Below are 12,011 nucleotides of genomic sequence, written 5' to 3'. Positions count from 1 at the left end.
TTATATTCTGTTAAAAAAAGTAAAAAAAAGAAAAAAATTTGATTTGGTGGAAGTTTCTAATTCAGAGTGAGTTGATGGCTTGGAAAGAGCATTTCCTGCCGCGAAGTAGCGGATATTTTTGAAATATTATTAAAAACTGTATTATCCCTTATATTGGACCTCTTAGACTCCTTTTTAGGGAAGCAAATTACTTAAAAACAAATATTATGCTGTGAAGGGTCTAAGCCAAAAAAGAAAATTTAGAATTAGGAAATGTCATTTTGTTTTGTTTAGAATTGAATTGAGTGAAGGCCTAGAACAGGGTTTTCTGGCGCGAAGCGCAGTGGTGGAAATGAAAAAAAAACATGGGGAGGGGCAAATTCCATGTCTCAAAAGGCAGCCTCAAGTGGGTTGAATTAGCAAAAATTCAATAGAGGGGGAAATCAAGCCAAATTAAGCGGTAGCCAACTTAAAATTCTTTGGATAACAAAGTTTAGAACACAATTAGATATACAAAAATTCAAGTACATAAACACAATTAAGCAAATGAATCATAAATTTGTTTGCATCACGACTGAAGTATCCAGAGAGAGCCACTATTCTAATCTGAAACGTCGTTGCTTCAAGGAAGCAAACTTGTCGACGGCAATGTTATAATCTATCTTTTTCGCTTTTTCCGGCTGGGTTGCTATAATTACCAAATCGCTATGTCGCTCATCAGTCATGGTTGTTCTGAGATATGTCTTAACCCTCTTAAGCGTTGAAAAAAATCTCTCGTTAGAGGCAGTTGAAACGGGGAGCGGCAAAGCAATTTCGAAAGCTTCCGAGATGACAGCAAAGGCCTCTTTGTTCATGTAGAGGTAGGCAAGAGCTTTTGATGGGCGTTCTGGTTTCATCCTTTGTAAATAAGATTTTGCCAAGGCTATCTCCGACTCAAACTTCAACTCGTTTACTAATAACGTAGGAAATTATATATATATATATATATATATATATATATATATATATATATATATATATATATATATATATATATTTACCGTGTATTATTACGCGTGTAAAAAATTATACCATGAAGGAGCATCATCTATTGTGAAGGAGGGATGTTGGGTCATTATGTACTTGGGGGGGATATATGCTTCAGAGGGTTTCTATAAATGGCAATACATATAGAAAGTTTCCAATGTTCCGGAATGGGGTGGGGGCTTCGAAACTGTTCTATGATTCCTCTTTATGCTCAGAAATATTTTTATAATATTTATAAGGACTACTTGATTATTTTTAGGTGGAAATTCTTCTTCCATTGGAAGTACGAGATGTCTTCACTTTGCTTATAAATTTCCAAATCTGGTTAATTGAGTACGTCATTTACCTTTTCTAGAGCACTTAGAAACACATAATTTTTTTTTTAAATTCAGCTATGAAAATAGCAACGAAGACCACGCTGCCATTTAATATTCATTTAAAGTTGTATTCCACAGTCTTGTAAAAAAAAAAATTCCCTATTGTTTTACTTGTTGTTTAAAACAAACTTTGGCTATGTAAGTAAGTAAGTAATGCAGCATTGAACTTTTACAGTCCTTATTGTTGGTTTAAAACAAACTTTGGCTATGTAAGTAAGTAATGCAGCATTGACCTTTTACAGTCATTATTGTTGGTGCTGATATCCGTTTCATGGCCTTTCAGCCAATATGTGCACTGGGGGGGGAGGGGGATTCGCGACCAGCCATCCTGTTCTGTTTCACACACTTCCTGCTTACTTTTCCGAGACTTATCCAGGTACCTATTCAGAGCTTGGTTTACTCTGGCTGAGTTTACAGAGATACACCACTGACCCCGTTCCACAACCAAATAACCGGTGACATCAAAAACCGAACGTCCTTCTCATCGGACAAAGGATTCCAAATCTATGGTTATGGCTACTTTGGTTCTATGCGTTCCCCCGCCCCCCAGAAAGTACCCCCTGGGTATTTCTAAAACTCTGTATTAACAGTTTTAGCAGAGTATACATAAAAAAACTTTCATCGTTTGCAATGCATGTTTCCATTATAATGAGAAACCAACTGTTTAGGGTTTGGGTCATAGGGGCATTTCATTTACAAACATAATAACTGGGCCTGTCGACTGTGTTGAACAAAAGTGCAATATCAAAATTTTGATTGGATGTGTTTGGGGAAATGATGAACAGAGGGGGAGGGGGGTTTTGTTGCCCTTTAATCACTTTTGATTCTTAAAATGGGCACTAGAACTTTCGATTTCTAACTAAATGAGCTCCTTTCGAGGTTTCTACGATAACTCGTTCCACACGAAGTGCCTTGGTCAGAAAACCCGTCTTTGGGTAACAGGCTCATATATTCACAGCATCTTCAATTATCAGAAATTTTTTTTAACCCCTTTCCCCCAAAAAGTTTTTTTTTAATATATGAGGGCAAAATATTGGGGGTGGTGGTGGCAGTCTCCTCCCCTATTTATGTTATCGATGCCTGAATATGGCTTATTTAGAAACATGAACGGACACATTTTGCAGTTTCTGTGGTATTTTATTTTATTAGCCTATTTAGTCACTAACAGTGGGGGTGGCGTGGCTAGGGGGTAAAGGGGACAGTTTTCTTTGGCAAAGTCAGCGGCCTGCTTCATTCACGAACATTTAGGGGGTAAGGCAATATAAAATTTGAAGTATGCTGGTGGGGGGGGGGGGGTCAAAAGTTCGTCTTTTTTTTCAATAGAAGCGTAAAAAAGACTTAGGATAGTACCCCCTAAAAAGGTATTTTTCAAAATCAAAAGGGAGAAAATAGGGAGGAGATTCCCTCTGTAGTATATCTTTGCATCTTCTTATTCAGGTCATTATATTATTTTCTTTGCAATGCCTTGTTCATGAATCGATATTGAAGTATCTTTGTTTTCTTTTCGGTCATTACTTATTCAACTGAAACTCAGCAAGAAGTTATGATTGTGTAAGGTATAAAAAAGTAAATATTATTGTACAAACACGGATAAACATTTTTTGAAGCTATTTTTCAAATATGATATTACAAGATAGGTGATGCATGGTTATTAAGGTTACAAAATGTTTGTGCCCTCTTGCCTACAAACAGCACACTAATAAAGCTGTTGCTGCATTAAATTCACAAAATTAGTTTCTCGCCCTTTTTCCAATAACAGATTTTCTGAATCCTTACCAGTTTAACTCCCCCCCCACACACATACCATAATGCTTGGATCCGTTTTTGTACCTGCTCTCTCGATAAGCAACATCATAGCGTAACGTGCTTCTGTTACGTGCTTCTCATAGGCTTTGCCCGGTGTAGCTGTCCCCTTTACCCCCCTAGCTACGACACTGACCGTTTGTGATAAATAGTCTAATTAATAGTCGTAACTCACAAAACGGGTCAGTTTTCGTTCCAAAAAAATCCATATTTTGGCATCAGTGAAGATTAGGGGAGGAGAATGTCCTCCCCCCTCAGATTAAGACGAACAATCTTGGATTTATTTAGGACAAAATGTTGGAGAGGGAGCTTTGGATATTAACCCGATTATGAGCCGCCCTAAAACACAAAATTTTTCTAGTTTTTGGGCATCACAATCAAATTATCAAGAATTTTTTTTTACAATCCTCCCTAGACTGTGACCGTTATTTTAATAATTTAAAGTCAAACTGCAACGTCAAGAGCGGGGTATGGAGGGGGGGGAAACCCCCCCCCCCCTCACATACGTAATAATTTTGTTCGTTTAAATTCTTATGTCGTTTTTACTTGTATTTGAAAGTACTTTCTTTTGGTCTTTCGCATTTTTTTTTATGAACTCATAATGATATTTGATTCTTTATTTTATAGTTCATTTTTTGTGATAATTGCAAAAGTAGTTCCAAATATAATGTGATAATTGAGGAAAACCAAGTCGAAACCATGATGAACACACAATTACATAAAACCTTCCTTCAACTGGGGGTCTCATGGACTCTAAGATCACTCCCATCCCCTGAACACGCCCTTTTCCCAAATTGTACCTGATAAAAATTTTTAGATATCTGTCTTGCTAAAAACAATGCAAAAGTTAGATAATTATAACTCATGGGTTGAGGAAAACCCCCAAAGCCAGCAGGATAAGGGCTATTTGTGATGCAAGTTACTCATTTTTCACATACAAGGTATTAAGAAAAGAAGGCATAGTAGATCCCGAATAAAAAACTTAGACTATTGAGGTGAAACTTTAAGGAAATGTTGAGAGGGATGTTGAACACTATCAAAACAAACTGTGCTTTTTGGTTGTGAAAAGGCAACATCAGTAACGTCTAAGAAATGACTGAGGGCAATAGACGTTGAAACTTTCAAGGAATGTTAAGGGGATGCTGAAGAAAGATCGGAGGTCAACCAGCCCCCCTCTACTTGCCCTGTTTAGATGATCCTTCTCCTCTACAGTTATCAAATTATTAGTTTTCATTTTATTTAAACTAGTCAAAAGATCTAATTACTTTGCCCCCTTGTAATCTAGGAGGCATAGCAATTAGATCCTCTACGATGTATACTAAATCATTAGGGACTTCGTATATCAAGGTTACTAAAAGGATATATGTGCGATATTTTAGGAATGGTTAAGGGAGTTCACTTTGTACTTTCAGGACCACTATTGCTACTGCTACTGTAGTTGTGATTGCGAATACTTGCGATTGTGACTATGACTGCTTGAAACTACTTGAGCCCAAACCAAATCTTTAACCCACGCAAGTGAATATTCGCCAAACAGGTAATGTATGGTCTAGTGTACATTTTTTTTAAGTTATTGCGGTTGACGATGTTCGTCGTGGAAGTCACCATACATTTGAATATAACTGCACTGAATGTGTGTTGACAAGTATTGACCGCAAATATACTTAGGCTTCATTTGACTTCCCACAGCAAGGTTGAGTGACAAGCTTGCTACTTGTCCCTGCAAAAAAGATTCAGCAGCTGAAACCTCTATTCCATGCCCTAGTATGGGCCAGCAAAAGATTAGCAGGAACTTCATCCCTTTCTTATTTTTGTTATTTGACTCACCTTTGCTGCTCTCCACCATAAGCAGAATTAGCTGGTGGCTTCAATCACAAAGACTGGACAAGCAAAAATTATCTAAGGAAATATGGAACCATCTTGGAAAAGTTGCGTTAAAAAAAAAAAAAAAAAAAAAAAACTATATCAGCTGATCACCGATATTTTTTCCCATATATGGTAATGACAGTGACCCTAGTAGAGATGCCTAATTGACTCCGGGGGGGAGTCCATATATGGGCATAGAGTCATTAGGGAGAACACGTGGCTAATCAAATTGGGACACCTGTGATGACAATCATGAATCAAATTGTTTCTGGATAAAGTTTAATAATGTCTGACAGATGACGTCAAGTTAATTAATGTTTTTGGAGTTCAACCAGAAATGTCTCTGGGGCAATGTTTAGATCAAACATGACAAATGATGTCATTAATGGTTGATTTGCCACGAAAGAAGAATTAATTTGTTGTTTCTATGGAAACTTATCGATTCACGATAGGGGAATCATTTATTTGCTTCTAAAGAGAATTGTTTTCGAGCGAATGTCTATTAATATCTTTGGAGTTCTACCAAACGAATTGTTTTCGGGTGAATGTTTTGATCTTAGCGATGAAGTGATTAGCGCGCGAAAGGGTTTCTTAGTAATTTCAAATGTGAAAGCACAGGGATGCCAAAAACAAAAGGAACTCGCTGAAATTACGTTTAGGAGTTATTTGGGCGAAACCGTTTTAGACATTTTAGGGAATTATTTCGGCGAAACAGTTAGAGACATTTTAAAAGATGATTTTAGAAGAGGTTTTAGAAAAAGATTTGAGGGTGAAACTCTGTGGTCGTTATAATATACAAGTTGTATTTGAACAGTGGTGTGAGGTCCTCTATCCCAGTCACCAAGGGCTCTAATCCACCTAAGCCAACCCTCAGTGGGTCTACTACCCATACCCCCAACCCGAACGAGGCCCCCCGTAGCCCAACTAACCCCGAGCTCCAACAGGGCCCCTGGCGCCCCAAAGGCCCCTGAACCCACAATTTTAAATACTTTTTTTATGGCGTTGTTATATAGTTTAAAAACAAGTTATTTTCTTAATGTCCATCCTAAACCCATTTTACAAGTTGAAGTACCCATCCTTTTCACCAACAACTTTACTATACTGCTTTTTGAATGCGCCAACACTAAGCAATACTTTTCAAAGGCATTTCAGAACAAGTTCTTTTCATAATGTTCATCCTAAACCCATTTTACAAGTTTAAGTACCCATCCTTTTCACTTACAACTTTACTTTACAGCTTTTTTAATGACCAACACCAAGCAATACTTTTCAAATGGCATTTCAGAACAAGTTCTTTTCTTAGTGACCGTCCTAAACCCATTTTACAAATTGAAGTACCCATCCTTTTCACCCACAACTTAGTTATAGATAAGAGTTTGAAGTTTTACCTTAGAGACTTAGCTTAGAGTTTTAGTTTGGTTTAGTTTTAGTTAAGAGTTTAGAGTTTTTAGCTTAGAGTCTTAGCTTAGAGTTTTTGTTAGAGTTCTAGTTTAGTTTAGTTTTAGTTAAGAGTTTAAAGTTTTTAGCTTAGAGTCTTAGCTTAGAGTTTTATTCAGAGTTCTAGTTTAGTTTAGTTTAGTTACAGTTCAGAATTTAGAGTTTTATCTTAGAGTCATAGCTTATGATTTTACTTAAAGTTGTAGTTTGGTTAAGTTTTAGTTAAGAGTTTCGAGTTTTAGCTTAGAGTCTTAGCTTAGAGTTTTTGTTAGAGTTCTAGTTTAGTTTAGTTTTAGTTAAGAGTTTAGAATTTTACCTTAGATTCTTAGCTTTGAGTTTTAATTAGAGTTGAAGTTTAGTTTAGTTACAGTTAAGAATTTATAGTTTTAGCTTAGAGTCATAGCTTAGAGTTTTACTTAAAGTTTTAGTTTGGCTAAGTTTTAGTTAAGAGTTTGGAGTTTTAGCTTAGAGTCTCAGCTTAGAGATATAGTTTAGTTTAGTTTTACTTAAGAGTTTGATGTTTTACCTTTGAGTTTCAGTTAGAGTTCTAGTATAGTTTAGTTTTAGTTAAGAGTTTGGTGTTTTACCTTAGAGTCTTAGCTTAGAGTTCTAGTTTAGTTTAGTTTTACTTAAGAGTTTAGAGTTTTAGCTTAGAGTCTCAGCTTAGAGTTTTTGTTAGACTTCTAGTTTATTTTAGTTTTAGTTAAGAGTTTAGTGTTTTTAGCTTAGAGTCTTAGCTTAGAGTTTATTTTTAAGTTCTAGTATAGTTTTGTTTTAGTCTAAAGTTTTAGCTTAGCTTAGGGTTTTTGTTAGAGTTGAAGTTCAGTTTAGTTTTAGATACGAGTTTAGAGTTTTTTTGTTAGAGTTCTAGTTTATTTTAATTTTAGTTAATAGCTTTATTTTTTAAATTTGAGTTTCAGTTAGAGTTATAGTTTAGTTTAATTTTATTTAAGAGTTTAGAGTTTACCATAGAGTCTTAGCTTAGAGTTTTAGTTAGAGTTCTAGTTCAGTTTAGTTTTACCTAAGAGTTTATTGTTTCATATCAGAGTCATAGCTTAGAGTTTTACTTAAAGCTATAGTTTGGTTAAGTTTTAGATAAGAGTTTAGAGTTTTTAGCCTAGAAATTTTGTTGAAGTTCTAGTTTAGTTTAGTTTTAGTTAATAGTTTAGAGTTTTAGCTTAGAGTCTTAGCTTAGAGTTTCTGTTAGAGTTGAAGTTTAGTTTAATTTTAGTTAAGAGTTTGATGTTTTAACTTTGAGTTTCATTTAGAGTTCTAGTTTAGTTTACTTTTAGTTTAGAGTTTACAGTTTTTTAGCTTAGAGTCTTAGCTTAGACTTTTAGTTGGAGTTCTAGTTTAGTTTAGTTTTAGTTAAGAATTTAGAATTTTAGCTTATAGTCTTAGCTTAGAGTTTTTTTTATAGTTCTAGTTTATTTTAGTTTTGAGTTCTAGTTTAGTTTACACATAGTTAAGAGTTTGGAGTTTTACCTTAGAGTCTTAGGTCATAGTTCTATTTTACTTTAGTTCTAATTAAGATTTTTGAGTTTTTTAGCACAGATTCTTAACTTAGAGTATAAGTTAGAGTTCTAAGTTATTTCACTTTAAATTAAGAGTATAGAGTTTTTAGATTATATTCTTAGCTTATAGTTTTATTTGAAGCTCTAGTATATTTTAGTTTTAGATAATAGTTTAGAGTTTTAGCTTAGAGTCTTAGCTTAGAGTTTTTGTTGAAGTTTTAGTTTAGTTTAGTTTTAGTTAATAGTTTAGAGTTTTAGCTTAGAGTCTTAGCTTATAGTTTTAGTTAGAGTTCTAGTTTAGTTTAGTTTTAGTTATGAGTTTAGAATTTTAGCTTAGAGTCTTAGCTTAGAGTTTTTGTTAGAGTTCTAGTTTATTTTAGTTTTGAGTTCTAGTTTAGTTTACACATAGTTAAGAGTTTGGAGTTTTACCTTAGAGACTTAGCTTAGAGTTCTTGTTTACTTTAGTTTTAGTTAAGAGTTTAGAGTTTTTTAGCTTAGAGTCGTAGCTTAAAGTTTTTGTTAGAGTTCTAGTTTGGTTTAGTTTTAGTTAAAAGTTTAGAGTTTTTTAGATTAGAGTCTTAGCTCAGAGTTTTTGTTAGAGTTCTAGTTTAGTTTAGTTTTATTTAATAGTTTGGTGTTTTACCTTAGAGTCTTAGCTTAGAGTTTTAGTTAGAGTTCTAGTTTATTTTAGTTTTAGTTAAGAGTTTAGATTTTTTTAGCTTAGAGTCTTAGTTTAGAGTTTTTGTTATAGTTCTATTTTATTTTATTTTTAGTTAAGAGTTTAGAGTTTTTAGATTAGAGTCTTAGCTTAGAGTTTTTGTTGAAGTTCTGTTTAGTTTTTGTTAATAGTTTAGAGTTTAAGCTTAGTCTTAGCTTATAGTTTTTGTTAGAGTTTTAGTTTAGTTTATTAATATTTAATAGTTTATTGTTTTAGATTAGAGTCTTAGCTTAGAGTTTTTATTATAGTTATAGTTTAGTTTAGATATAGTTAAGAGTTTGGAGTTTTACCTCAGAGACTTAGCTTAGAGTTTTAGTTTAGTTTAGTTTTAGTTAAGAGTTGGGAGTTTTTAGCTTAGAGTCTTAGCTTAAAGTTTTTGTTAGAGTTCTAGTTTAGTTTAGTTTTAGTTAAGAGTTCTGTGTTTTACCTAGAGTTATGGCTTAGAGTTTTAGTTAGAGTTCTAGTTTAGTTTAGTTGTAGTTAAGAGTTTAGAATTTTAGCGTAGAGTCTTAGCTTAGAGTTTTTGTTAGAGTTCTAGTTTAGTTTAGTTTTAGTTAAGAGTTTAGAGTTTTTAGCTTAGAGTCTTAGCATAGTTTTTGTTGAAGTTCTAGTTTAGTTTAGTAATAGTTAAGAGTTTATAGTTTTAGCTTAGAGTCTTAACTTAGAGTTTTTGTTAAAGTTGAAGTTTAGTTTAGTAATAGTTAAGAGTTTAAAGTTTTAGCTTAGAGTCTTAGCTTAGAGTTTTTGTTAAAGTTGTAGTTTAGTTTAGTAATAGTTAAGAGCTTAGAGTCTTAGCTTAGAGTTTTAGTTTAGTTTAGTTATAGTTTTGAGTTTAGAGTTCTTTAGCTTAGAGTCTTAGATTAGAGTTTGTGTTAGAGTTCTAGTTTAGTTTAGTTATAGTTAAGAGCTTAGAGTTTTTTAGCTTAGATTCTTAGCTTAGAGTTTTAGTTAGAGTTCTAGTTTAGTTTAATTTTAGTTAAGAGTTTAGATTTTTACCATAGAGTCTTAGCTTAGAGTTCTAGTTAGAGTTGAAGTTTAGTTTAGTTACAGTTAAGAATTTTGAGTTTTAGCTCAGAGTCATAGCTTAGAGTTTTACTTAAAGTTGAAGTTTAGTGAAGTTTTAGTTAAGAGTTTCGAGTTTTAACTTAGAGTCTTACCTTAGAGTTTTTGTTAGAGTTCTAGTTTAGTTTAGTTTTAGTTAAGAGTTTAGAGTTTTACCTTAGAGTCTTAGCATAGAGTTTTAGTTAGAGTTCTAGTTTAGTTTAGTTATAGTTAAGAATTTAGAGTTTTAGCTTAGAGTCATAGCTTAAAGTTTTAGTTAAAGTTATATTTAGTTTAGAGTTTTGGCTTAAATTTATAGTTAAGAGTTTAGAGTTTTAGCTTAGAGTCATAGCTTAGAGTTTTAGTTAGAGTTCTAGTTCAGTTTAGTTTTAGTTAAGAGTATAGAGTTTTAGCTTAGATTCTTATCCTATAGTTTGTGTTAGAGTTCTAGTTTAGTTTAGTTATAGTTAAGAGTCTTGAGTTTTTAGCTTAGAGTCTTAGCTCAGAGTTTGTGTTGGAGTTCTAGTTTAATTTACTTCTAGTTAAGAGTTTAGAGTTTTAGCTTAGAGTCTTAGCTTATAGTTTGTGTTAGAGCTCTAGTTTAGTTTGGTAATAGTTAAGAGTTTAGAGTTTTAGCTTAGAGTCCTATCTTAGAGTTTTTGTTAGAGTTATAGTTTAGTTTATTTATAGTTAAGAGTTTAGTGTTTTACCTTAGAGACTTAGCTTAGTTTTAGTTTAGTTTAGTTTTAGTTAAGAGTTTAGAGTTTTAGCTTAGAGTCTTAGCTTAGATTTTTATTCAGAGTTCTAGTTTAGTTTAGTTTTAGTTAAGAGTTTAGAGTTTTTAGCTTAGAGTCTTAGTTTAGAGTTTTTTGTTGAAGTTCTAGTTTAGTTTAGTTGAGTTTTAGCTTAGACTTTTGAGTTTTAATTAGAGTTCTAGTTTAGTTTAGTTTTAGTTAAGAGTTTAGAGTTTTAGCTTAGAGTCTTAGCTTAGAGTTTTTGTTAGAGTTCTAGTTTAGTTTAGTTTTAGTTAAGAGTTTAGACTTTTAGGTTAGAGTCTTAGCTTAGAGTTTTTGTTAGAGTACTAGTTTAGTTTAGTTATAGTTAAGAGTTTGGAGTTTTACCTTAGAGACTTAGCTTAGAGTTTTAGTTTAGTTTAGTTATACTTAAGAGTATAAAGTTTTAGCTTAGAGTCTCAGCTTAGAGTTTTAGTTAGAGTTCTAGTTCAGTTTAGTTTTAGTTAAGAGTATAGAGTTTTAGCTTAGAGTCTTAGCTTATAGTTTGTGTTAGAGTTCTAGTTTAGTTTATTTATAGTTAAGAGTCTTGAGTTTTTAGCTTAGAGTCTTAGCTCAGAGTTTGTGTTGGAGTTCTAGTTTAATTTACTTCTAGTTAAGAGTTTAGAGTTTTAGCTTAGAGTCTTAGCTTATAGTTTGTGTTAGAGTTCTAGTTTAGTTTAGTAATAGTTAAGATTTTAGAGTTTTAGCTTAGAGTCTTAGCTTAGAGTTTTTGTTAGAGTTATAGTTTAGTTTAGTTATAGTTAAGAGTTTAGAGTTTTACCTTAGAGACTTAGTTTAGATTTTTAGTTTAGTTTTAGTTAGGAGATTAGAGTTTTAGCTTAGAGTCCTATTTTAGATTTTTTGTTAGAGTTCTAGATTAGTTTAGTTTTAGTCAAGAGTTTATAGTTTTTATCTTAGAGTCTTAGTTTATAGTTTTTTGTTGAAGTTCTAGTTTAGTTTAGTTGAGTTTTAGCTTAGACTTGGAGTTTTAATTAGAGTTCTAGTTTAGTTTAGTTTTAGATAAGAGTTTAGTGTTTTAGCTTAGAGTCTTAGCTTAGAGCTTTTGTTAGAGTTCTAGTTTAGGTTTAGTTTTAGTTAAGAATTTAAAGTTTCAGGTTATAGTCTTAGCTTAGAGTTTTTGTTAGACTTCTAGTTTAGTTTAGTTATAGTTAAGAGTTTGGAGTTTTACCTTAGAGACTTAGCTTAGAGTTTTAGTTTAGTTTAGTTTTACTTAAGAGCATAAAGTTTTAGCTTAGAGTCTCACCTTAGAGTTTTTGTTAGAGTTCTAGTTTAGTTTAGTTTTAGTTAAGAGTTTAGTGTTTTTAGCTTAGAGTCTTAGTTTAGAGTTTTGTTGAAGTTCTAGTTTAGTTTAGTTTTAGTTTAGAGTTTTATCTTAGAATCAGATTATCAATTATAGTTATTGTTTAGTTGATTTTTATTTAATATTTTTTTGTTTTTATATTATATTAATATCTTA

Source organism: Artemia sp. Qi Xiang Cuo, chromosome 21 (assembly GCF_049724085.1).
Source record: "Artemia sp. Qi Xiang Cuo chromosome 21, ASM4972408v1, whole genome shotgun sequence".
In the NCBI taxonomy this organism is placed as follows: Eukaryota; Metazoa; Arthropoda; class Branchiopoda; order Anostraca; family Artemiidae; genus Artemia; species Artemia sp. Qi Xiang Cuo.
This window is presented reverse-complemented; position numbering follows the sequence as displayed.